Genomic DNA, 24,133 nt, shown 5'->3' on the forward strand with positions numbered 1-24,133 from the left:
TCACTTCCTCACCCCACTGTTCACACTCTCTCTCTCTCAAATAAATAAAATCATAAAAAAAAAATAAAATTACAAACAATGTAATTTTTTTTTTTTTGTAAGGAGGCCTTGACAAATTGAGGTGATTTTTTTCTTTCTTTTTCTTTTTTCTTTTATTTCTTTATTTCTTTATTTTTTTAGAATATAAGGTTCTAATAATCACTCTGGCATTCTTAGGAAAAAAATAATAATGTTTGATATGGTCTGGGTTTAAGTGCTGGTATAGAAGCTACATTGATGGGAATTCTCTGGAAATATCTTCATACACACTTTAGATTTCTTCTTATGTAGCATTAAGGACCTGCCTTTTTTTTTTTTTTTTTTTTTAATGGTCCTGCCTTTTTTTTATACTAAAATTTTACCCTGAAATATTTGTTGAATATATGTTTACCTGCCCATGGAAGTATGACAATTCTAGCACACCTTTTATCCACAATATCCCCCTTTATGTATTGAAATATAAAAATTATTACTTATTTGTACCTGTATTTAGATTTCTGTCTTCATGAAGACTTAAAACTGAAGCTGTGCTATGAAATTAATGTGTACTCAATCTCTAAGAAATTTTGTAAGTTTCATGTGAAGAATTACAACTTTATTTACTCAATATGTATGCCTCTATATGCCAGGAAGTATCTGATAAAAATATAAAAAGAGGTTCATAAGATTTTAATATCAGAGACAATATACCATGCCACCCAATCCTTCTAAACAAATAGATCTGTAGTGATCAAAAGTAGAGTGAAATATCTCTGTTATAAAAGAGTTGTTACGAATAATAAAGGAAAAATTCTGCAAAATATTTTATACTATAATATATAGTTCATATAATCATACAATTTTTTTAATCCTACAATTTTTTGAGCAAACTATGACACTCTAAAGAGTGAAAGGGAACATTTTTCAATAATTATGCTGGTACAATAGGCATAACTTAAGAATAACCCAAATAAATCAGTATATATTGTCATTCCATGTATATACAGTACCATCATATCTACTACCTTAACTGTAGTTCATCATTTTAAATCTCATTTATGCAGCATATTTATTGAGCATATCATGTACTGATCACTGTTTGGCCGTTAAACTTTTACATTTAAAAACAAAACAAAACAAACACCAGATAAGCATGTATTCATTTTTGTAGCGATGATAGCAGCATGACTAAGTGCCATTGGATACCTGAACTCGGCATAGAGAAATGATTTCTTAGGGTAGATGTGCTATGTCTAAACTGAAGTGATGTCCTACTCACATATACATACATACACATAACTGGTGTTTTCCCAAGATAGTTATTTTAAAAACTTTGTATACACTTTTAGTTTTCCTTATGTTTAATGTGTGCAGGAAATAGAATGCTTCTAAGTTGATCTCTGTATTAATGATACTGGGGTAAAGATGACATTTATTCAGTAATGGCCTAGTAACAAAGGTAATTTCAGGACTGAGATGCTAGACATGTTTCATTAAACATCACATTCGTAGTTTCTTCTTTCACAGAGGAGAATTCATTAATATTTATCTTTGGAGAGTTACATTCATAATACTGTTAAATAGTTTTCCTTTTGAAATTTTCTTTATTAGAAGAATCAAACTTTATGAAAATTAGTAAACTGATTCTGCTCTACAATAATATCATTGTAAAATAGTAATCCCCCACTTTAAAACAGTTTCTGGCACATATTAGAAACTGAGTAAATAGTTATTCAGTGAATGAATGAATGAATAAAATTCAGTAAGTCTTTGGAGGGCTGCCTGGGTGGCTCATTCAGTTAACTGTGTACCTTTGACTCAGGTCGTGATCCCAGGCTCCTGGGATTGAGAAACTCCCTCCATCAGGCCTTGCCAGGGGCCCCACACATTGCCACTCAGTTGGGAATCTGCCTCTCCCTCTCCTTCCGACCCTCCCCACTGCTCTTGCTCTACTCGCTCACTCTCTCTCTTAACTGAATAAATGAACAATCTTAAAAAAAAATCAGTAAGTCTTTGGCTATTTGTGAACAAGGATTTTATATTTGTAAGTAATATATATTGGTACTTTAAATCTCTTAACTAGGTAAATAGTATTAACAACAGGGCTATACTTAGGAAACAGCGTTTGACATTTTTTTCATGCCTTCTGACCTTTTCCACCCTTGGCAAACAGGCTAATATGGAAACAAAATAATGTAAAGTTAGAAATTACATGGAACATGGTCTTAATAATTAACAGCTAGAATAATGTCCCCAATAGAAATGCCAGTAGAACTTGCCTTTCATGCTAAAAATTAGAAAACCACAATCAACAAACCATCACGCTTCATGAAATACAGATGTCATCAACTCTGCTTCGTCTTATTTTATGTAACACGTTAACAAGTAATGTATCTATTACATGTGTTTTTTAAATTTTATTCTTACTGACAAAGTTTAAGAATTACTGAGATAGTTTTTAAATCTTATACTATTCTTATATATACACAGGAAAGTCTGAGCAAAATAAATTGTTTCATGTGTTCTTAAATCTTTTATTGTATACAATGGTGATTTTTCTAAATGTATTTTTGTTTCAGAATTGTCACTGAATTGCAGCACACAATATTGGTCACTGTGTCACCAAGACTGCTGGTAATGCAGCATTTCTTGACAGTATTCTACTCTTGTCTTCAACATTTTTATCCAAATCACCGATGCCTATTCTACAAATTTTTAATGTTGGTGTGTTTTTGATCTACTAAAGATATTTATTGAAGGTTATCTTATAAAAGTAGGGGTTCTCATTTTTCTTCTTAATCTTTTTTTTACATTTATTTATTGGAGAGAGAGAGAGCGAGCAAGAGATGGAGTGTGTGTAAGGGAGGGTGGGGTAAGGGGAGAGAGGGAGAAAGGGAAGGGAAGCTGACTCTCCTCTGAGCTGCAAGCCCCACACTGGGCTCCATCTAATGACCTTGAGATCATGGCCTGAGCTGAAACCAGAAGTTGGAAGCTTAACTAACTAAGCCACCCAGGCACCCCTCCAAATAATATTTAAGTGTTTTTTGATTGAAATAATATTACAATTGGCTAGTTATGCCACTAAGAATGACAACCAATTATATGCATAGGAAATAACAAAAACTGATCCTATAATAGTAGCAATGGGTTTTTTCATTCAGTGCAAAATGTCTCAATTTCAGAGGAATTTAAATGTTAATTGCGTGTGAGAATGTGTTTGAGTTCATATATTTATGTGTATGATATTATATATATGCATAGATATATGTACATACTTCCTATCTCACCTTAATTTAGTGAAATATATACAGTAAATGAAATAGAATACAATAAATCTCTACAGTTACTACTGCTATGAATAATGTGAATAGGTATGATGATTTGTTTCAAAAGTACACTAGATATTGTTTAATTGCAAATTTATGTGCTTATTTGAAAAGCAATCTTTAGACAGTAAAAAAATAAAAACTTCCCTAAAATACATTGAAAGTATACTACATTTTAGATTATCTAGAGGAAAGCTTAGGTATTGTGTTACTTGTTTAGTTATGTGGTATAATAAAACTGATTTTAATATAAGCTTATTGCAAAAAGAAAAAAAAAGTCTCATTTTGTAGCATTGGCTTTCCATTTCCTATCTACTTGGCCACATGAATCTTGGGTGCCTGTAAAGGCAGGATAATAACTAATCCTCTTTAGTGTTTAGCGTCACTTAATCCTTTCTGGTACTTATCCTATTAACATTTTTTCTCTTGTATTTAAATGCCAGTGCAGAGCACTCAAATTACTTGCATTTATTTCGGGGCTTCTGAATTTCTGTTAGAGGAAGTACCTTCGGAAATGTTTGATTAAATATATGCATTTATCTGAGTCTATATTCATTTTCAAGTGCTTATTCTAGCTTAATGACTCTTAGCTTGGATATTTTAAGCTACCAGTTTATGTTTACCATTATTTTGGAACTGTAGAATTCATATGCAATGTAACATAAGCTCTTTAACTGGGTTATCAAAAAAAAAATACATATGAAACTTTTGCATACTCTTAGATTTTAGTTAAAACCTTATTTGAGGTACATGAATCCTTAAAGCCTATTCCTGGGCATTACTTACATTAAAGGCATATAAAACAATATATCTTTTGAAGAACTCTGTTAGTCAGACCAGGCTAAGCTATGCTGCATTAACTAGCTGCGCAAAATCACAGTGGTTTTGAAAAACAAAAGTTTATTTTTCACTCATAACATGTCTGCTTTAGTTTGGCAGGAGAATCTGTTTTCAGATAGACTCATACTTGCATATCTACAGGACAAAGGGGGGGTATTGTTGGCAAATCATGCTTGGCTTTTAAAACTTTAGTTTCAAAGTACCGCATTTTATTCCCATCTTGTTTCTTTAGGCAAAGCAAATCATGGGGATAGCAGAGAACCTCAAGGCAGTTGGGGAAGTATAGTCATACTATGTATTAAAAAGGAAAGAGGAAATATTTGTAACTAGCCCTTTTAAATGAACCCCAAGAAACTTAATCATATAAAACCAAGACACCGAAGTGCTTATATATGTTTAACTATCTTTTGGGGAAAAAAAAAATGAAGACTACAAAACTTTTAGTATTATATGTGTTTTATATTTTAGCTTATGTAAGAAAGAAATGGTAAGCATATATTGTCTGTGTGTAATAATATACATGTACTATCACTACACATTGGTATATGGTATTTAATTTAATACTTCAACAACCTCCATGTAGGAATATCTTTATTCTCCTCTGTTATAATTGAAGAAGAAACTTAGATCAGAGAATTTAAGTAAACTTTTCTAAGTTACATATCTAATAAATCATCACTCTAAAATATAGTTCCATTAGTTCCTGGTTTTCCCACTACAAAATGCTATCTCTTAGGAAAAAGAGTACCATTTAGATAAACAAGAAAACATCTGTTTTGTAGGTATGACTTTTAAAATTATACTCAGTCTATTTTTAAAAAAAATTATTTATTTGAGAGAGAAAGCCCACAAACAGGAGTGGGGTGGTACAGAGGGAGAAGGGGGAGCAGACTCTCCGCTGAGCAGGGAGTCAGACCTGGGGCTTTATCCCAAGACCCTAAGATCATGACCTGAGCTGAAGGCAGACACTTAACCACCTGAGCCACCCATGTGTCCCCAAATTATACTCAGTCTTGTATTTACCTGCCTTTAAGTGGGATTCAAATATAAAATGTAATAAACTGGGCACTTTAAATACAGTGCAAGAAAGTTTCGGGACATCCTTTTTACCCAGTGACTTTTCATCATTCACTCGGCCCCCAGTTTGGTCAGAGTTCTAACTCTACTATGAAAAGACAAGCTCGAAAAACTCTTAAGTTTTCCTAATGGAGATAGCTGGCTGGACTTGGAAGAAAAACAGAAGTGCCACACTAAATGCATTATAAGCAAAAGTAGCAATTCATGCAATGAGAGAGAGAGGGAGAACAGTGGCTCTGCTAATCTGAGGCTGGAGTCTGGTTGGTTCTCAATGCTCACTCATCACAATGATCCAACATGGTCCTGGAGGTGCCAGCCTGTAAAAGAAAGCATATATATGAATCACCTTAATTTGAATAGTAGTAAAGTTGTCTTAATTCAAAGATTATATAATATGATCCAGCATGTAGGAATTTGTAAAGAATCTACAAAGCAAAATGAAAACCTAGAAGAACTAAAAAAAAAAAAAAAAAAAAAAATTCAGTAGCCCCAATGGGGGACTCCAAAATCAGTTCACATCCAAATCCGTCGTACCTGTCAATGTTACTTTTTATTTATTTTTTTCAATGTTACTTTATATGGGAAAGAGTTAATCACATCTTTTGTAATATAAGATAATACTAAGTTAAGGATTTTGAGAAGAGGAGCTTATCCTTGATTCTGGGTGGATTTAAGTGCAATAACCTGCAATCTTATGAGAGGAATGCAGAGGGGGTGGCTGGGTGGCTCAGTACCTTCCTTTTGGCCTAGGTCATGATACCCGACTCCTGAGATAGAGTCTGCATTGGGCTTCTTGCTCAGCAGGGAGTCTACTTCTCTTTTTGCACTTCACCCTGCTCATGCTCTCTCTCTCTCTCTCTCAACAAATAAATAAAATCTTAAAAAAAAAAAAAAAAAAAAAGAGGAATGCAGAGGGAAATTAGAAGGAGAAAGAGACAGAGAGGAGAAGGTAAAATTAGGATGAAGGCAGTGACTGGAGTGATATCAGCAAGTCATGGAATGCCAAGGAATTTGGGGCAGCCTCCAGAAGCATCAAGGAGCAGATTCTGCTCAGAGAGCTTGCAGGAGTTTGCAGAAGGAGACTTGCCATACTCTGATTTCAGAGTCCTGATATCCAGAACTCTGGGAGACTTAATTTCTGTTGTTTTAAGTCATCAAGTTTGCATTTATTTATTTCAGCAGTCTCAGGAAATTAAGACAAATGTTAATATAAAAAAAGACTATTGTATCTGTAATCTAGAAATGAATAATCCACAAGTAAAATCAAGCATCTAATTCAATCCACGACAGGATGAAAGTGAAACAAAATATTTAGGAATAAATTTAATAAAAGCAGTGCAAAACTTTCAAAATGAAAACTATAGAACATTGCTAAGAAAAATTAAATATCTAAATAAATTGCAAAATCTCCCATGTTTATGGAATAAAACAACTCAAGCAGGTAATCCTCCCCAAATTGATAAATAGATTTAAAAATTATCCCTGCCAAAACTCCAGCTTTTTCCTCCATAAACTGACAACTGGATCCTAAAATATATATGAAAGTCAAAGGATCTAGAATAGCCAAAATAATTTTGGAAAATAAAAACAAAGGTTTACAATAAACAATAACCTTGTTAAAAACATACTGCAAAGCTACTGTAATGAAAACATGGCATTGGTATAAGGAATGTTAGATTATTTACATCTATGTAACAGAATTAAGAGCCTAGAAATGAACATTTTCACATATTTTAACTTATTTTTTATAAAGATGACAAGGCAAATGTCTTCAGGAAATAGTTTTAAGACACTTATGAATCTATATTTACATATACCTATGTGAATGGAAAATAAGCCCCCAGAAAATGTATATTATCTTCACTCATTACTCAAATGAAAATTAGGAACATTATAACATACCACAACAAGCCCTCTAGTGTAAGTATAATTAAAAAGAGACAATAATGAGTGCTGGCAAAGAGGTCGAGGAACTAAACTTCATATATTACTGGTTGGAATGTAAAATGGTTGTATTAGTTTTCTATGACTGCTGTAACAAAATGACTAAAAACTTAGTGAATTAACACATTTCTCATTTTACAGTTCTTTTTTATTCATGTGACAGAGAGAGAGAGAGAGAGAGAGACATAGGCAGGGGGAGAAGCAGGCTCCCCTGCAGGGAGTCCCCTGAGACTCAATCCCATAAGCAGAAGGCAGAGGGTCAACCACTGAGCCACCCAGCTGCCCCTCTCATCCTACAGTTCTATAGGTCAGAAGTCTGATATGGGTTTCAATGGGCTAAGATGAAGGTATCATCAGGGTTGTGTTCCTTTCTTAAGCTTGTAGGGAGAAAACGTTTCTTTGCTCGTGTAAATGCTGCCAGAATTCAGTCCTGTGCTATTGTAGTACTGGAGTCTTTTTTGCTGGCTACCAGCTGGGTGCCTTCTCAAGCTTTTAGAGGCCTCCATACAATCCTTCCACATAGCCTCCCCCTACATCTCAGGACCAGCAAAAGAGCAATTAATCCTCATACTGCCATCTCTCTCATACTTCTGCCTCTTTTCTTCTACTTTTAAGTATCTGGATAAACTCAGATAATTTCACCATCTCTAGGTGAGCCAATTAGCTTCTGTATTCCCTTGCTACTTTAATTCCCTTGCTCCATTTAAATATAGTCACACATTCTAGAAATTAGAACTTGGCCATCTTTGGAGAGGGAACTATTCTTGTGCCTACCACAATGGTACAGCAACTTAGGAAAGTGGTTTCTTTTCTTTTTTTTTTTTTTTTTTTAGAGAAAGAGTGCATGCGTGTGAGGTGGGAATTGGGGGATGGGGGAAAGGAGAGCAGAGGAAGAGAGAGAGTCTTAAGGAGGCTTCACACTCAGCTTGATATGGAGCTTGATCTCATGACCCCAAGATCATGACCTGAGCTGAAATCAAGAATTGAATGCTTAACCAACTAAGCCACCCAGGGGCCCCAGTAAAATGATCTAAAAAACAGTCAATATGTGACTCAAATTTTCCAAATAAGAATCTATCCAAGAGATATGAAAACATATTTTCTGCACAAAAGTCATTTCACAGGTGTTCTTAACAGCATTGTTCATAATAGTCCAAACTGGAAACAATCAAAATGTTCATCAACTGGTGAAAGTAAAATGTGGTATAACCATACAATGAAGTACTATTCATTAATGAAAAAAAGCAGACAATCTGCAATGCAGCAAGGAATGAAGCTCAGACACATCTTAGAAAATTAAAAGTCTATACACAAAATTCCACATGATGTACCATTTATATTAAATTTGCAGAAATGGCAAATCTGTTGAGACTAAAGGTATATCAGTGGTTGCCTCATGCTGAAGACAGGGGAGATCTGACTGTAAATGTCCATGAAGAAACTTTTTTGAATGATGAGAATGTTCCAAACCTGGGTTATCATGATGGTCACACAACTCTGCACATTTACTATAAATCATTGAATTCTATACTTATCATGGGTCAATTTCATGGTATATAAATAATGCTTCAATAAATCCGTTAAAGGGTAGCCAGGGTGGGTCAGTGGTTTAGCGCTGCCTTCAGCCCAGGGCCTGATCCTGGAGACCCGGGATCGAGTCCCACGTCAGGCTCCTTGCATGGAGTCTGCTTCTCCCTCTGCCTGTGTCTCTGCCTCTCTCTCTCTCCCTGTGTCTCTCATGAATAAATAAAATCTTTAAAATAAATAAATAAATAAATAAATAAACAAATAAATAAAGCTGCTAAAATTTTCCTTTCATCAATTCATATTTCGCAAGTAAGCTAGCATTTTCTGAAGAATGCTTCCATTGTTAGCTAATTCATGATTTATTTGTAAAATTTTAAAAAATATTTTATTTATTTATTCATGAGAGACACACAGAGAGAGAGAGAGGCAGAGACACAGGCAGAGGGAGAAGCAGGCTCCATGCAGGGAGCCTGATGTGGGACTTGATCCCCGGTCCCCAAGATCATGCCCTGGGCTGAAGGCGACACTAAACCACTGAGCTACCCAGGCTGCCCTATTGGTAAATTTTGAAGCTTAATAATAACACCTTAATGTCTACCATCTTCCTCAAACAGAGGGATGCCCAGAGTGGTAAAATCCCTTTGCCCATCTCAAAAACATCTCATACATGACCCAACCCACCCCAAGCAGATTTTACCAACAGCAACATGCCATAGAAGCACTATTCTGCAATAGATTTAAAAAAAAAAATTCAAAACTTTGACATCTAACTCATATAGAAGTGAAGACATGAACAAGTTATCCCTACTCAACTCAGGGAATTTCTCAACTATGAACTTTCCAATTGGGTTGCTCAATCTTAACACACTGGGTTATTATCAGAATGAAAAGGAACAATATATGAAAGATGCCCCGCACAGTGTCTGTCAAATTCTAAATATTCAACAAGTGTTAGCACTTCCTTGTCTACAAAAGGACTTCACAGTTATATTTAACTCTCTGCCATTCTGGTTTCTAGCAAATGCAAAGAAGAACTCTTCACTAAAGAGTTGGATCGCTGGTTAATATGATGGGTTTGCAATATTTATCCATATCAGTCTGTATGCAAGCATCAAATAGGCCCCACATAGTGGAGCACTGTCTAGGTAATACAGGCGTTGAATATCCTCCAGACTAGTGTAAACACAATTGAACGTTCAAAGCAATATGGACAAGAATGAGCAAGAAGAAAATCATGATTATAGCAAGCTAACAGTGACACAGCATTAAGATTGTATTTTTATGGAAAATGTTAACATTTCAATATTCTATGATAAATGCAAAGAATGTAGATATAAGAGAATTGGGTAAATTGGAGTAGTTCACCAGGCTGGGAACAAGGTAAAAGGTTCATGCCAGAGCAGGCCACACTGAGGAAACTTTTATGTAATTCCTGTATATGTTCCTGCTGGAGAACTTTGCTGAAACTACAAATGGAGGTATAGAATTTGGCTTGACACAGGATTGCAGTAAGTTCAGACTTTACACTCCTAAAAGCTCAGCAGTGTATACTTGCAGCAATGGGGAGCCAATCTAATTAAATAAAGTCCTACCCCTTGTCAGAGAGTTTGAGATGTGTACAGCTGAAATACTAAAGTGTGAGCTTCTCCTATATGTGCAGCAGCTTCTTAGGTACACATGAAAATCATGAACCTCATTCCTCTTTGTTTCCCAATAAGGCTCTGCTACATTAAGTGACAAATGATGCCAGAAAGGGTTGGGAGAGGGGGGAGTTTGAGAGTCAAAAAAACACGTTTTTTATTTTTTGTACCTTTTACTAGAGATCTTCAGAAATAGAAAGGTAAAAAAAATAAATGTGCTATTTTTAAAATTTATATAGTGTTTACTATATACTAGGCATTTACATTTAACCTCAATCTACAAAAAAAGGTATCATTTTTATTCCCATTTTACAACTAATGAAATTGATATATGGAAAACTGAACGACTAGTCTGATGTCAAAGCCACATGGTTAGTAAATACAACAACTCAAATTCACACCCAGACTGTCTCTGGAGTTTCTTCTTGTAACCATTTTACACACTAAATATATATGTAAGTTCATGCATATTTGTCAATTTATACATCTGAGATCAATGGATTTATATTTTCCTTTCTCAGCATTGAGAAGTTACTGACCTACTTACTATTTGTTGATTTAAGGCATGTGCCTTTTGTTGATTTGTAATCATTTTAAACATGCATGCATTTTACTCCTGTCATTTGACTTAATTTTGAACCCCATATGAGGAGTTAATAATAGGATCCCCTCTGTAGAGGTTAGTATCATGTTTCTGATGATAAATTGGTTGAGTAATCCTTAATAACTGTCCTTCATTGTATATCACTAAAGAAAAAAAAATGTGTTTCTCTTATTATTTCCCCCGACATAGCAGATTTATAACTCATTTTTCCCCCTAAGCTATTTATTACCAAAAATTCCAGAACAAGCAAGAAACTTGAAATGCCATTCATATCCTCCTTTATTCCCATATTAGCTATAAAATTCTAACTGGGCTTTGACCAAGATCTCTTATCTAGACCTTGTTCTCGTGTTTTCTCCATAACATCTATTTTTCCAGGAACTTTCAAAGAGATTTTCATGTGAGGTTATATGCCAATGACACAATTTGTTTGACAATTTAACAACTGTGGACTTCATATTTTTCATTTTGTTTAGGCTGAAACAAAAGTTTATTAATATTATATATTGTGATAAGCATTAAATTCAAGGAAAATATCATTGAAAAAAATAAACCTAGTCACTTGTTCAGGCCAAAAGATTATGTAGCAGACTCTTTCACATATCAATAACATGGTAGACCTAAAACTATCTATTTCCATTTGCTTTTTTTTATTTAAAAAATAGAAATCTGGGACACCTGGGTGGCTTATTTGTTGAGCATCTGCCTTTGGCTCAGGGCATGATCCTGGGGCTCTGGATCGAGTCCCACATCGGGCTCCCACAGAGAGCCTGCTCTCCCTCTACCTGTGTCTTTTCCTTTCTCTCTGTGTCTCTCATGAACAAATAAATAAAATCTTAAAAAAAAAAAAAAAAAAGAAATCTATTACTCATAAATAATGTCATCGATGTTGTAGGCATAAAATATTTCTTAGATTCATAGGTGTATTGACCAATTATTCAGCTCAAATAACAAATATAAAAGACATTTTAGCCTAGCTTTGTTTTGAGTCCTAACTAGTGTTCAAAAGACATCTTGCAACTGAAACTTTAAGTAAATTAACGATGTGGTTAATCCCAAGTGACATTAACATTGGATGTTTGGCAGATAAAAAAAATATTGCTGAATATCAAGTTTATATTAGCCTAGATGAAAAGCAAAATTGAGAGATAAAAGTATATATTGGTTTGATATGTAGTCTACTTCCATAAAACCATTAAATTGTTTTATGGAACAACTAATAAATTGTACAACTAATTTTAAAGGATATCTACACACAAAAAAACCTTAATGTTCCTATCATTCTATAGTTGTGTTTTCATATTTAGACCCTGCATACATAATTTGTATAATTTCAGTGAACTATGAGCTCTTCATAAAAGCCTAATTCTCCAATCCAGTTAAGAACTATCTATGTAGAGAAACTATATGTGCAAATCTAAATTTAAAAATATTCTCTGTAGCAGACTTTGGATAAGGCAAATGTTTATTATGAATAATGCCTGTTGGTAGACAAAAGCCATAGAAAGTCATGTTTCTAATCATTTTCTGACTAGTTTAGGACTTTAGTGAAAGAAAATCTGAAAATAGAAAACTTTTTTTTTCTGAATTTATTTATTTTTATTTTTTATAATAAACTTATTTTTTATTGGTGTTCAATTTCCAATATACAGAATAACACCCAGTGCTCATCCCATCAAGTGTCCCCCTCAGTGCCCGTCACCCATTCACCCCCACCCCCGTCCTCCTCCCCTTCCACCACCCCTAGTTCATTTCCCAGAGTTAGCAGTCTTTATTTTCTGTCTCCCTTTCTGATATTTCCCACACATTTCTTCCCCCTTCCCTTCTATTCCCTTTCACTATTATTTATATTCCCCAAATGAATGAAACATACAATGTTTGTCCTTCTCCGATTGACTTACTTCACTCAGCATAATACCCTCCAGGTCCATCCACGTTGAAGCAAATGGTGGGTATTTGTCGTTTCTAGTGGCTGAGTAATTAATATTCCATTGTATACATAAACCACATCTTCTTTATCCATTCATCTTTCGATGGACACCGAGGCTCCTTCCACAGTTTGGCTATTGTGGCCATTGCTGCTATAAACATCGGGGTGCAGGTGTCCCAGCGTTTCATTGCATCTGTATCTTTGGGGTAAATCCCCAACAGTGCAATTGCTGGGTCATAGGGCAGGTCTATTTTTAACTGTTTGAGGAACCTCCACACAGTTTTCCAGAGTGGCTGCACCAGTTCACATTCCCACCAACAGTGCAAGAGGGTTCCCTTTTCTCCGCATCCTCTCCAACATTTGTGGTTTCCTGCCTTGTTAATTTTCCCCATTCTCACTGGTGTGAGGTGGGATCTCATTGTAGTTTTGATTTGTATTTCCCTGATGGCAAGTGATGCAGAGCATTTTCTCATGTGCATGTTGGCCATGTCTATGTCTTCCTCTGTGAGATTTCTCTTCAAATGGTGCTGGGAAAATTGGACATCCACATGCAGAAGAATGAATCCACATCCACTCTCTTTCACCATACACAAAGATAAACTCAAAATGGATGAAAGATCTAAATGTGAGACAAGATTCCATCAAAATCCTAGAGAGAACACAGGCAACACCCTTTTTGAACTCGGCCACAGTAACTTCTTGCAAGATACATCCATGAAGGCAAAAGAAACAAAAGCAAAAATGAACTATTGGGACTTCATCAAGATAAGAAGCTTTTGCACAGCAAAGGATACAGTCAACAAAACTAAAAGACAACCTACAGAATGGGAGAAGATATTTGCAAATGACCTATCAGATAAAGGGCTGGTTTCCAAGATCTATAAAGAACTTATTAAACTCAACACCAAAGAAACAAACGATCCAATCACGAAATGGGCAAAAGACATGATTAAAGTTGAAAACTTTTGTGGGGTTATGGTGCTTTCCAAGACAAGGCTAAAGAGTAGAGATGGAAGATGGTGTTTTAAAGAGGGCCACCCTGTGGTCAATAAATCTAAAAGATTGTCTTTCATTTCAACCATTAAGTCAGAAGAAAGTAAAGTCAAAGAAATCCAGTTCAAGAGAAAATGCATGACTTTACATGTTGGATTGGCAATTTGATAGCTACCTCCTTCAAGTTTCTTAAATCTTAAGACCACTCTTACACATAGAAATAGTAGCCTGAAATTTTTGGTAAAATTAATTATACCAAATTATATACCCCAGAGATGAGCCTAACACAGACTATGTACCAGGTGGAACACAAGACTTTTTTTCTAATATTGTACCTTTCTGTAGTATGTTCAGTCTCTCCTACTAATTTCACAGGATTATCATGGGAATTTCTGTTTAGTACAACATTATCCCAGTCACTGTCAACAGTTGATTTGTCCTAGAATAAGCACCTGAGCCAAACTGTCCAATAACGATTTTCCTGGGGATTTTTATATTTCAAAAAGAATCATAACATTCCCTTTGTTGTGACTAAAATTGTAAGATGTAATGTTCAGGAACTGTCAGCAAATATATTTTGTAACATAGAAAAAGCAAAATCCAAATTCCAGTAAGAATAAGGATGAGACACAAACATTTGCTTTCTAGGCCTCATCCTTGACTTCCAGAAGTTTGGTTGTTAAACTCATTCTTGAGTTTCTAGAGATGCCCTACTTGAATTCTCAAAAAGCTCCCCTTTACCTTGAGTTCTTTCCATTTGGGCTTTTTGTCAAATTCAACATAAATTTTTCTAAATCATGAATTATGAGTAGGAGAATACACACCTAAGGGTTTGTTTTCCTAACTCATAAAAATAACAGAATTAAATATAACTTCTAAACATGTGTCTTTCCATAGGGAAATCAGGACAACAAAACTGAGACAAAAGGAAGAGTTTTTTTTTTTTTTAAGATTATTTATTTATTTATTCATGACAGACACAGGGAGAGAAAGAGAGAGAGAGAGAGAGGCAGAGACACAGGCAGAGGGAGGAGCAGGTGCCATGCAGGGAGCCCGACCGACATGGGACTCGATCCAGGGTCTCCAGGATCACAACCTGGGCTGAAGGCGGCGCTAAACCACTGAGCCACCGGGGCTGCCCGGAAGGGTGTCTTATTATGTGAAAGCAAGAGAATAGTTTTAGAAATATTTATAATCATCCTAATATTTCTTATGTCATGTTCATACATGAATTTGCCTATACCTAACCTTAGAGACTGGAAAAAAGGAGGTTATAAGAAAGATACATGGGTTAGAATCAATAGGATGGGGAGACTAAAATATAAGGAAGTGCTATATATGCCTGGTAGCTGCGTGTAAGCTGAGGAGGATATCACCCAGAACACTTTTATGATATGCATCAATACTTAGTGCTTCTGGAATCCTAAAAAGTTATCTAATCAGGAGTGATTTGATCTTTTATAGGCTGGAATAAAGCAGCCAGGCTAAATTCAACTAGAATTTTCTCAAAATAAATAACATTTAGATCAAATAACACATGATTAGGAAATGAAGCTTTTTTATTCTATGAAATTATAAGGAATGTGGAATAACTCCAGTTCTGAGCCTAGTCAAATTTTCTTCATTATTTCTAGGAGTCCTCAGGTGTGTCTCACAGGGGCTTCTGAGCATACTTGGGTCTTTGTCAACCCCAACTGGAAAGCCTTTCAGTATCTGTAAAGACAGAAAGATGCCCAAAGACTGTTATTAAAACCAGATATTAAGAAACCAATTGCTGGCATTTGGAATGAGAACTGTAATCTCTTATAAATGCTGATGCTACGTAGAAGTATCATCTTCTTCTGTTCTTAAAGCAGTTGTTACCTAATCTAATGTCCCTGTCAGATCTGGTTGTAACTACACATAGGGACATGATTGATAGTTTGGAATTATTCTCAGTATATTGGTAGGCTATATGGTTCAAATTTATTTATTTATACTTATTTTTAATTTTATTTATTCATTCATGAGAAACACAGAGAGAGAAAGGCAGAGACATAGGCAGAGGGAGAAGCAGGCTCCATGCAGGAAGCCCGATGTGGGACTCAAACCCAGGATCCAGGTATCACACCCTGAGCAAAAGACAGATGCTCAACACTGAGCCACCCAGGCATCACATATGGTTCAAATTCAGAATCAAACTCAATATAGGGTTTAAACCCAGTTCTATCACTAACTAGCTGTTTTATTTGGGGCAAGTCATATACTCTCTCTATTCCATAGGTGTTTAATATTTAAAATGGAAATAATAGCAACCTGGTTCTATTGAATATTAAAGTAAGTAATGTGGTATGGTGGACTAAGCCATCCCGTGTTCCAAACAGAAGTGAGAGTATTATGTTAAATTTTCTAGTGCTTCACAATTATTATGTTGTGTGAAATTGCCCATTTTAACTTGCTTTCATTCATTTATAAGTTTCACATATTTATTGAAGCAAATATAGGTGCAGCTTCCATGAAAGTAGAGTACATGTAAGTGATAAGCACCATGTGTGTTCAGAATTGATTTTGCCCACTGATTACTTAGCCACTATATTTAGACTATATTTCTCTCTCCTGAGGACTAGTTCTTTTCCAGACTGATTATTTGTCCTTCATATAAAAGGCTTATGGGTACCCTTTTACCTATTAAGACACTTATAACTACAACCATTATTTACCTACTATGTTCTTCACTCACATCTAACATTTGATCTCAAATTAACAGTCCACCAGAGGTCCCTTTAAGACATCTAAAGAACAAAGAAAAAAAAAAGAAAAAAGAAAAAAAGATATCTAAAGATGTATGAAAGTAATTAAGTCAAGGTACTACACACATACAAACACATATATAGTTATTTACATAAACATTATGTATTAAGTCTGGATTGCCTTATCTTCAACCACAAACAATCAAAAATATCCTTCATGATAAATGTCATGTCAAGTTTGTGAAAGATCTATAAGGATCAGAAAATTCAATGAAATGTTTTTATCAGTGCTTACAACTCTCAACTGGAAACCTCTTTGAATCTTCTTAACAACAAAATTGCACTTTTAAATCCTCAAATTATTTTTTTGTCCCAACTTGTTTGCTATTTTAGTAAATTTTGTTATCTGGCTTCAGATTACAAATGGGATGCATCTAAAATTCCACAAATAAGCAAATTGAAACCTGCTGTCTGAGATAGATGCTAACCCCTGCTTTTGCTTAGAAACAATATCTTGGTTTTCTACACTTAAAAAAATGTAGAAGAAATATGCATATATCTCAGTTGAAAGCTGGAATTGATGGAATTTTCTCTGATTTAAAGATTTGTAACTTAACTGGCAAAGCTTAGAGTTCACATGTGTTCCTCTCATGACTTACCACAGGGACTATTTGGAGTAGATTCAATAACCTTTCCCATGCCTTCTTTTGCTTCCTTCGTACATGCTAATCATTCTAAACCAGAAAGTCCCAAATATCCCGTTAAATTTTGTGGCTGACAGAATTGACGAAGAGCACAGCTGATGAAAAGAGACAGAGACGAGGTATGAAGTGTTTACCTTCTCTAACTCTAAATTATTACCAGTTTGAGTAATAAAATCCAAGTTGGTGCTGACCCTCAACTCTGCCACAAACTAGCTGCTTGAGGTTGGGCAAATCACTGAATCTCTCTGGTCCTTGAGAGTTTCATAAATAAAATGGACATTATAATTTTGGTGGTTCCATGGAGTTGCTATGAATACCACAGAAAAAATAAATGTAGTAGGATGACTCAATGCAATGCCAATATGGCACAGTACCGAATGAGGCAAGATGGTTCATCTTTTGGTTTGGTGAATAGTCAGTTAGTTTGGTCAAGTCTGAATATATCAGATAATCACATTTCAAATCTCTTGACTTTTCAAAAAAACTTTTATAAATCAATGTTCTTGTCATTTCTGTTTATTTCCAGTTAAGGCATTTACCAATAAGCCATTTTTAAATAAGCTTTTCATAGAGAAGCAACTATTAAATCCCTCAATAAATTTTCATTCACTATCAAGTGTGCTTGAGTGCTTGATAGGAGGTTGATAAACAATGTGTTGTATTCAACAAAATAGCCAGAAGCCATGCCCTTAAGGAGCTTTCAGGTTAATGGAGAAAGAAATACATTTTGTTTAAATTATTACACAAGCAAACCAAAACCATACATTGATATAAGTCCTATGAAGGAAAAGTACAGAATGCCAAAGAAAACTTTAACAAAAAGACCTAATTTCATTTGAGAAGTTAGAAAAGGCTTTTCTGCACAGCATTATGCATTTTATACAGTTTATACATTTTAAAATAATTGAAAACATAATCAGAAAAAAAGATAATAGTTTGTGACACATGAGAAGTATTAACAAATTCAAATTTCACTGTTAAAAAATAAAATGTTATTGGAATCAGACATGCTCATTCATTTACATAGTGTCTTTATGGTTACTTTCATGCTACAAAAGACTTGCTGCATAGTTGAAGCAGAGATTTCCTGGCTCACAAAGCCTAACATATTTACCAGATGGCCTTTTACAAAAAAACATTTGCTGACTCCTGATGTAGAACCTTGCAAGCTTCCATAGGATTTTTCTTTTTCATAAGTTAAATGAGATGCTGTTAAAGGGTATTATTGTAATATTTTAAAGCTATTGTGGAGCTTTAGCAGATTTATGTTTTTAAAATCTGAATGATAGGGATCCCTGGGTGGCACCGCGGTTTGGCGCCTGCCTTTGGCCCGGGGCGCGATCCTGGAGACCCGGGATCGAATCCCACATCGGGCTCCCGGTGCATGGAGCCTGCTTCTCCCTCTGCCTGTGTCTCTGCCTCTCTCTCTCTCTCTGTGACTATCATAAATAAATTTAAAAAAATAAAATAAATAAAATAAAATCTGACTGATAAATATTTTTTCAGGTTTATTTTCATCTTAATATGAAAAAGTAAGAATTCAAAATCACAACTCTTTATAAAAGTTTGGAAATGGGTACTGGGACCAATTAATAAAACTCAAGCAAGCTCATTCCTACTTGGCTTGATAAACATCTTTGAAAACATACCATGTCTAGAATGTTAGGTGTACATAAACAAAGATGAATCAAATATAGTGCCTGCCCTCAACTTGCTTGCAGTCTATTCAATTTAAGGTCTTAACAGCCTGTTAGCAGATTTAGATATTTGATTGTTTTAACCTCTTCCTTTCCATACTTTTTAGAGACATAAAGGAAAAGGAAAGCATGGCAACTCATGAAACACTTCCAACTTCGAAGATTTAAATAATAATTTAAATAATAATCCATTAGCTCTTTTTTATTGAATGCATATATTATTTGAAATTTTGCCTACAACCCTCCAAATTGGTTATATTAGTTCAGTATTGTGAGAAAACTCTAGGATACAGAAAAGATAAGTAACTTACCCAAGATCTCAGGAATAATGGCAATGGAACCTTAATTTGAATTAAGATCTATCTTAGTCAGTTTGGGCTGTTATAATAAAATAGCACATATTGTGTAGTTTACAAACCAACAGAAACTTATTTCTCACAACTCTGGAGACCTATAAGTCTAAGATCAAGGAGATACAGATGCCAACAGATTCAGTGCCAAGTAAAGACCTGCTTCACTTTGTCCTCACATAGTAAAAGAGAGGGATTTCTTTGGGGCCTCTTATAAAAGGCCACTAATCACCTCTCAAAGATCCCCACTCCCCAATATCCTCACTTTGGGTGTTAGAATTTATCATATGAGATTGCGGTGGGAAACAAAATACCCAAAATAACACTAACCAACTGCAAATTCTGTGTTTTCTTACTATACTAGTGTTTTCTAAAGTATGGGTAACAAATGATGGCAGAGACTCAAGATGAATAGAGACATCACTCAACACATTGAATGTCTTAATGAGAAAGCTATTGTCATCTCCTCTCACCATTCTTTTTAAACTTAGTACTGGAAATTCAAGCTAATGCACTAGGACAAAAAAAGAAATATAGTATATAATAAGGAAAGAACACATAACACTATCTTTTTTTCACAGATGATTGATCATCTATATAGAAAATTGAAAAGAATCAAACAAAAACTCCTGGAACTAATTAGTGATTATAGTAACCTTGCTATGTCTTAAGTTAACATACAAAAGCCAACCACTTTCCTATATACCCGCAATAAATAAATGGATTGAAATAAAAAGCACAGTGTCACTTACATTAGCATTCCAAAAATGAAACACTTAGGTATTTAAAATCCAACAAAAAAAAAATCCAACAAAATATGTGTAAGTATAAAACTGATGAACAAAATCAAAGAAGAACTAAATAAATGGAGAGAGATTCGATGTTGAAAGACAGCAAAACAACGTTAGCATGTCATTTCTTCCCAACATAATCTATAGATTCAATACAATATCAATTGTGGATATTGATCAACTAATATGATGCTTATATGGACTGATGAAAGACTCAGAATTGCCAACACAATATTGAAGAACAAAATTAAAGGACTGACACAATCTGACATCAAGACATAGTATATAAAGCTATAATAATCAAAATATGGTGATATTAAAAAAATATGGTGATATTGGTGAAAGAATACACAGAGATGGATGGAAAAGAATAGAGAGCCATAAATATAGTCAATTGATCTTTGGCAAAAGAGCAAAGGCAGGATAATGGAGCGAAGATAATCTCTTCAACAAATGGTGCTGAAACAGCTGAATGTCTAAACACAGTCATCATCATCATCATCATCATCATCATCATGCAGGTACAGACTTTATATCCTTCACTAAAATTAACTCCAATTTGATCATCGACCTAAATGTAAAACTCAAGATTATAAAGGAAATAGAAAACCTAGATGACCTTGGGTATGACTTTTTAAATAGACACCAAAGGTATGATCAATGAAAGAGATAATTGATCAACTGGATTTATTAAAATCAAAAATTTCTATGTGAAAAACAATGTCAAGAGAATGAGAAGACATGCCATTGACTGGGGGGAAAAAAAAAACTTGCAAAAGACACATCTGATAAAAAACTATTATCCAAAATATACAAGATAGTCTTGAAAGTCAACAAATAAAAAAAAAAAAAAAACCTTGATTAAAAAAATGGAAGAAAGACCTTAGCAGATACCTCATCAAAAAGAGCTACAAATGGCAAATGGGTATGAAAAAAGATGTTCTACTTCATATGTCTCTACTGCAAAAAAAAAAAAAAACTGGCAATGTTCCCCCAGCATTAGGAGATTGGGAGTATGATCTGGAGGTAATTGCTTATGGTAGGGGAGCAAGAAAAATCTAAGGAATTGGCCAGTGGAGAGGCTTCCTACAAAACCCTCCCTGGAATTTTCACATGTGCCCAATAAGAGAGGGAGAGTATGACTGGTTATTGTATAAAATGCAAAGGCCATGATTCAGTGTTACCAAGAGAAGCAACAACACTTAAACGGTTTCAATAGCAACCTATAATCCTAGAGAGCTTTGTCATGTCCTCTCTCCCATTGACCTGCCCCATCACTCTGAAAGAGCCGAGGCTCAAGTGAGAAAATCAAGGAGGTTGACCAGCTGCAGAGTGGAGGAGGAGGAAATTCTCAGTTGCTGAGTCTCAAGCCTGATGGAAGGGTGAATCCAACAGAACATAAGAATATTAACTACCAGAATATTTAATGATATAATATAAACAGGAAGTTTGAAAACTTCAGGGAAAGAGTTAACTTGGAGCATCAGAGGGTAGTGAAGGAGAAGAAACAACTCTTAGTTACCTATACCTTCAGCCAATTGGATTTGCTCATACAAATCCTTTGTTTGTTTGGGGTTTTTTTTGCTCATATAAATCCTAGGCCTTCTCTGAAATTGCAATTGGAGTCAGCCATGTCATAAAGCCTGTCCATAAATTTGAGAAAAGTAGGATTTTTCTATGTATTCTTAATCCTATTAGTCCATGAGTAAGTTTGAGGTGAGGAAAATCAATCTCGTGAAAAACAACAAGATGCAGTTTAGGAATATTAGTAAGTCTTTTCAAATGCTGTAGTCTTTTTTGTTTTCCTTGAAAGCACTTTGATTTTTTTTAATAATAAATTTACTTTTTATTGGTGTTCCATTTGCCAACATACAGAATAACACCCAGTGCTCATCTGTCAAGTGCCCACCTCTTGATAGCACTTTGAAGAAACATACAGAAGAGAACAAATCATAAAAATAAATAATACTGCACTCCCAAATGTGTCCTTCCAGTCATTGACAGTCATGGAGAAAGTACATTTTACATCTGTATGCCATTGTCTCCCTAGCAATAAGTCCAATACTGGAAACCCAATAGAAAAATAAACTCTTGGTAAATGAATATATCAACTTTTATTTTTTTGTCTTTAGCTTGATGTCATTTTACTGTTTTGTTTCTACTATGACATGTGAAAGGAAGGCTGTTTTTTTTTTTAAGATTTTATTTATTTATTCATGAGAGATACAGAGAGAGAGAGAGAGAGGCAGAGACAAGGCAGAGGGAGAAGCAGGCTCTCTACCAGGAGGCTGATGTGGGACTCGATCCCAACACCCCGGGACCTGCCAAAGGCAGGTGCTCAACCGCTGAGTCACCCAGGTGTCCCAGGAAGGCTATTTTTAAATTAAACAACAATTATACTGTAGCTGCAGTAATGCATCTATTAGAAAAACTAATCTATTATTTATTTTCTTATTAAAAGTAATAGAGGGATCCCTGGGTGGCGCAGCGGTTTGGCGCCTGCCTTTGGCCCAGGGCGCGATCCTGGAGACCCGGGATCGAATCCCACATCAGGCTCCCGGTGCATGGAGCCTGCTTATCCCTCTGCCTATGTCTCTGCCTCTCTCTCTCTCTCTCTGTGACTATCATAAATAAATAAATAATTAAAAAAAAAACAAATAAATAAAAAATTTAAAAAATAAATAAATAAAAGTAATAGAAAACTGGCTTAAGGCTAAAAAAAATAGTCTCTATATACTTATGTTTACTGAGTTACAAGTTTTCAATGAAATTTGAAAAGTCATCAATTATCACATTAAATTCTTGTAAAAATCTTATGCTGTTGATATTACTAACCCCATTTCAGAGTTGAGAAAACTGAGGTTCAAAGAAGTCACATATCATGCCTAATGTGACAGAGCTTGCACATGATAGGAACAGTATTCCAACTCAGGCCCATCTGTTGTCAAGTAAATGGAATTCTCCTAAGACTCTGCTTTTTGGATAAGCATAGAAATCACACACTCCCACGCTTTAACTTTCCTAAAGAAACTTCTTGGTTAGTATGTGTCCTCAGACATTCAACTAAGCATTTGAAAAACATTTTTGACAATTGTTTTGTGGGGTTTTTTTTGTATTTTGCATTATAAAAAATAATTTTTCAATTATTTGAATATAAATAGAACATGTTATTTCAAACCATTCCCTACCTGTTTCAGATGTACGACTTTTCCACTGCAAAGTTGAGAAATACATTAAGCAAATTTCTGTGGTCATTAGATAATATTGGATGGGTGGATGGATGAAAGAAAATTCATAATTATTCATAGTGCCTAAAAGATATTTATAAGTGCATACTAAATAAATTTTAGGATGTTTATAATACACAACAAATAATCAAAGGATTTTTTTTGCCATGAATTATCTCTTCAAAAGATCCCACTATCCCGCTTTAGTTTTTCTTCTACTTTTCACAGCTGTGACCATAAAACTAGAAACCTAATTTCCAGTTCATAATAAAACTGACTTGTTTGTTTTTCATATAAAGATATTTTGTAAAAATATGCATGCCTCGTCAAATCATGTTATTTTTTTAATGCCTGGTAAAAAAAAAAACACAAGTATTTCTCTGGGAACAGTAGGACCTCCTATACAAGAAAGCCTCAACAATATGGTCCTTTCATTATCATCTGCTAATTAGTCTACTGAATTTGTCTATCTTCATCACTTAGCACTTTTGAATGATGTGGAAAAAATCAAGTGGGAAATGTATACCATATATCTGATTTTTCTAATTACCTAATAATGTCTTTTCTTCCATGGAATAATTATTTTGGAAAGACATCATCATCACTTATAAATTTGACACAGATATCTGAGCAGAGTGCAAAATCATATTTTACTTTTCCCTATGCATATAAATAATCCTTACATATTAAAATCTAACTCCATAACGCATTAGCAAATCCAACTAGAGCTATCTTT

At 34.7% G+C, this 24,133-nt stretch overlaps 1 long non-coding RNA gene across 5 annotated transcripts in view; it reads right to left on the reverse strand.

The window, feature by feature from the left end:
* Positions 1-15,472: 15,472 nt before the first annotated feature.
* LOC140610572 (uncharacterized) overlaps positions 15,473-24,133 on the reverse strand; it is a 150,822-nt gene continuing 142,161 nt past the window's right edge. For 4 of the 5 annotated variants that reach the window (XR_012012178.1, XR_012012171.1, XR_012012179.1 and 1 more), the window contains one exon: positions 15,473-15,612. This is a non-coding gene — a long non-coding RNA (uncharacterized lncRNA). The remainder of the gene's footprint in view (positions 15,613-24,133) is intronic. The other variant, XR_012012180.1, reaches the window with a different exon arrangement.

The sequence above is a fragment of the Canis lupus genome, chromosome 2 (genome assembly GCF_048164855.1).
Source record: "Canis lupus baileyi chromosome 2, mCanLup2.hap1, whole genome shotgun sequence".
Lineage (NCBI taxonomy): Eukaryota > Metazoa > Chordata > Mammalia > Carnivora > Canidae > Canis > Canis lupus.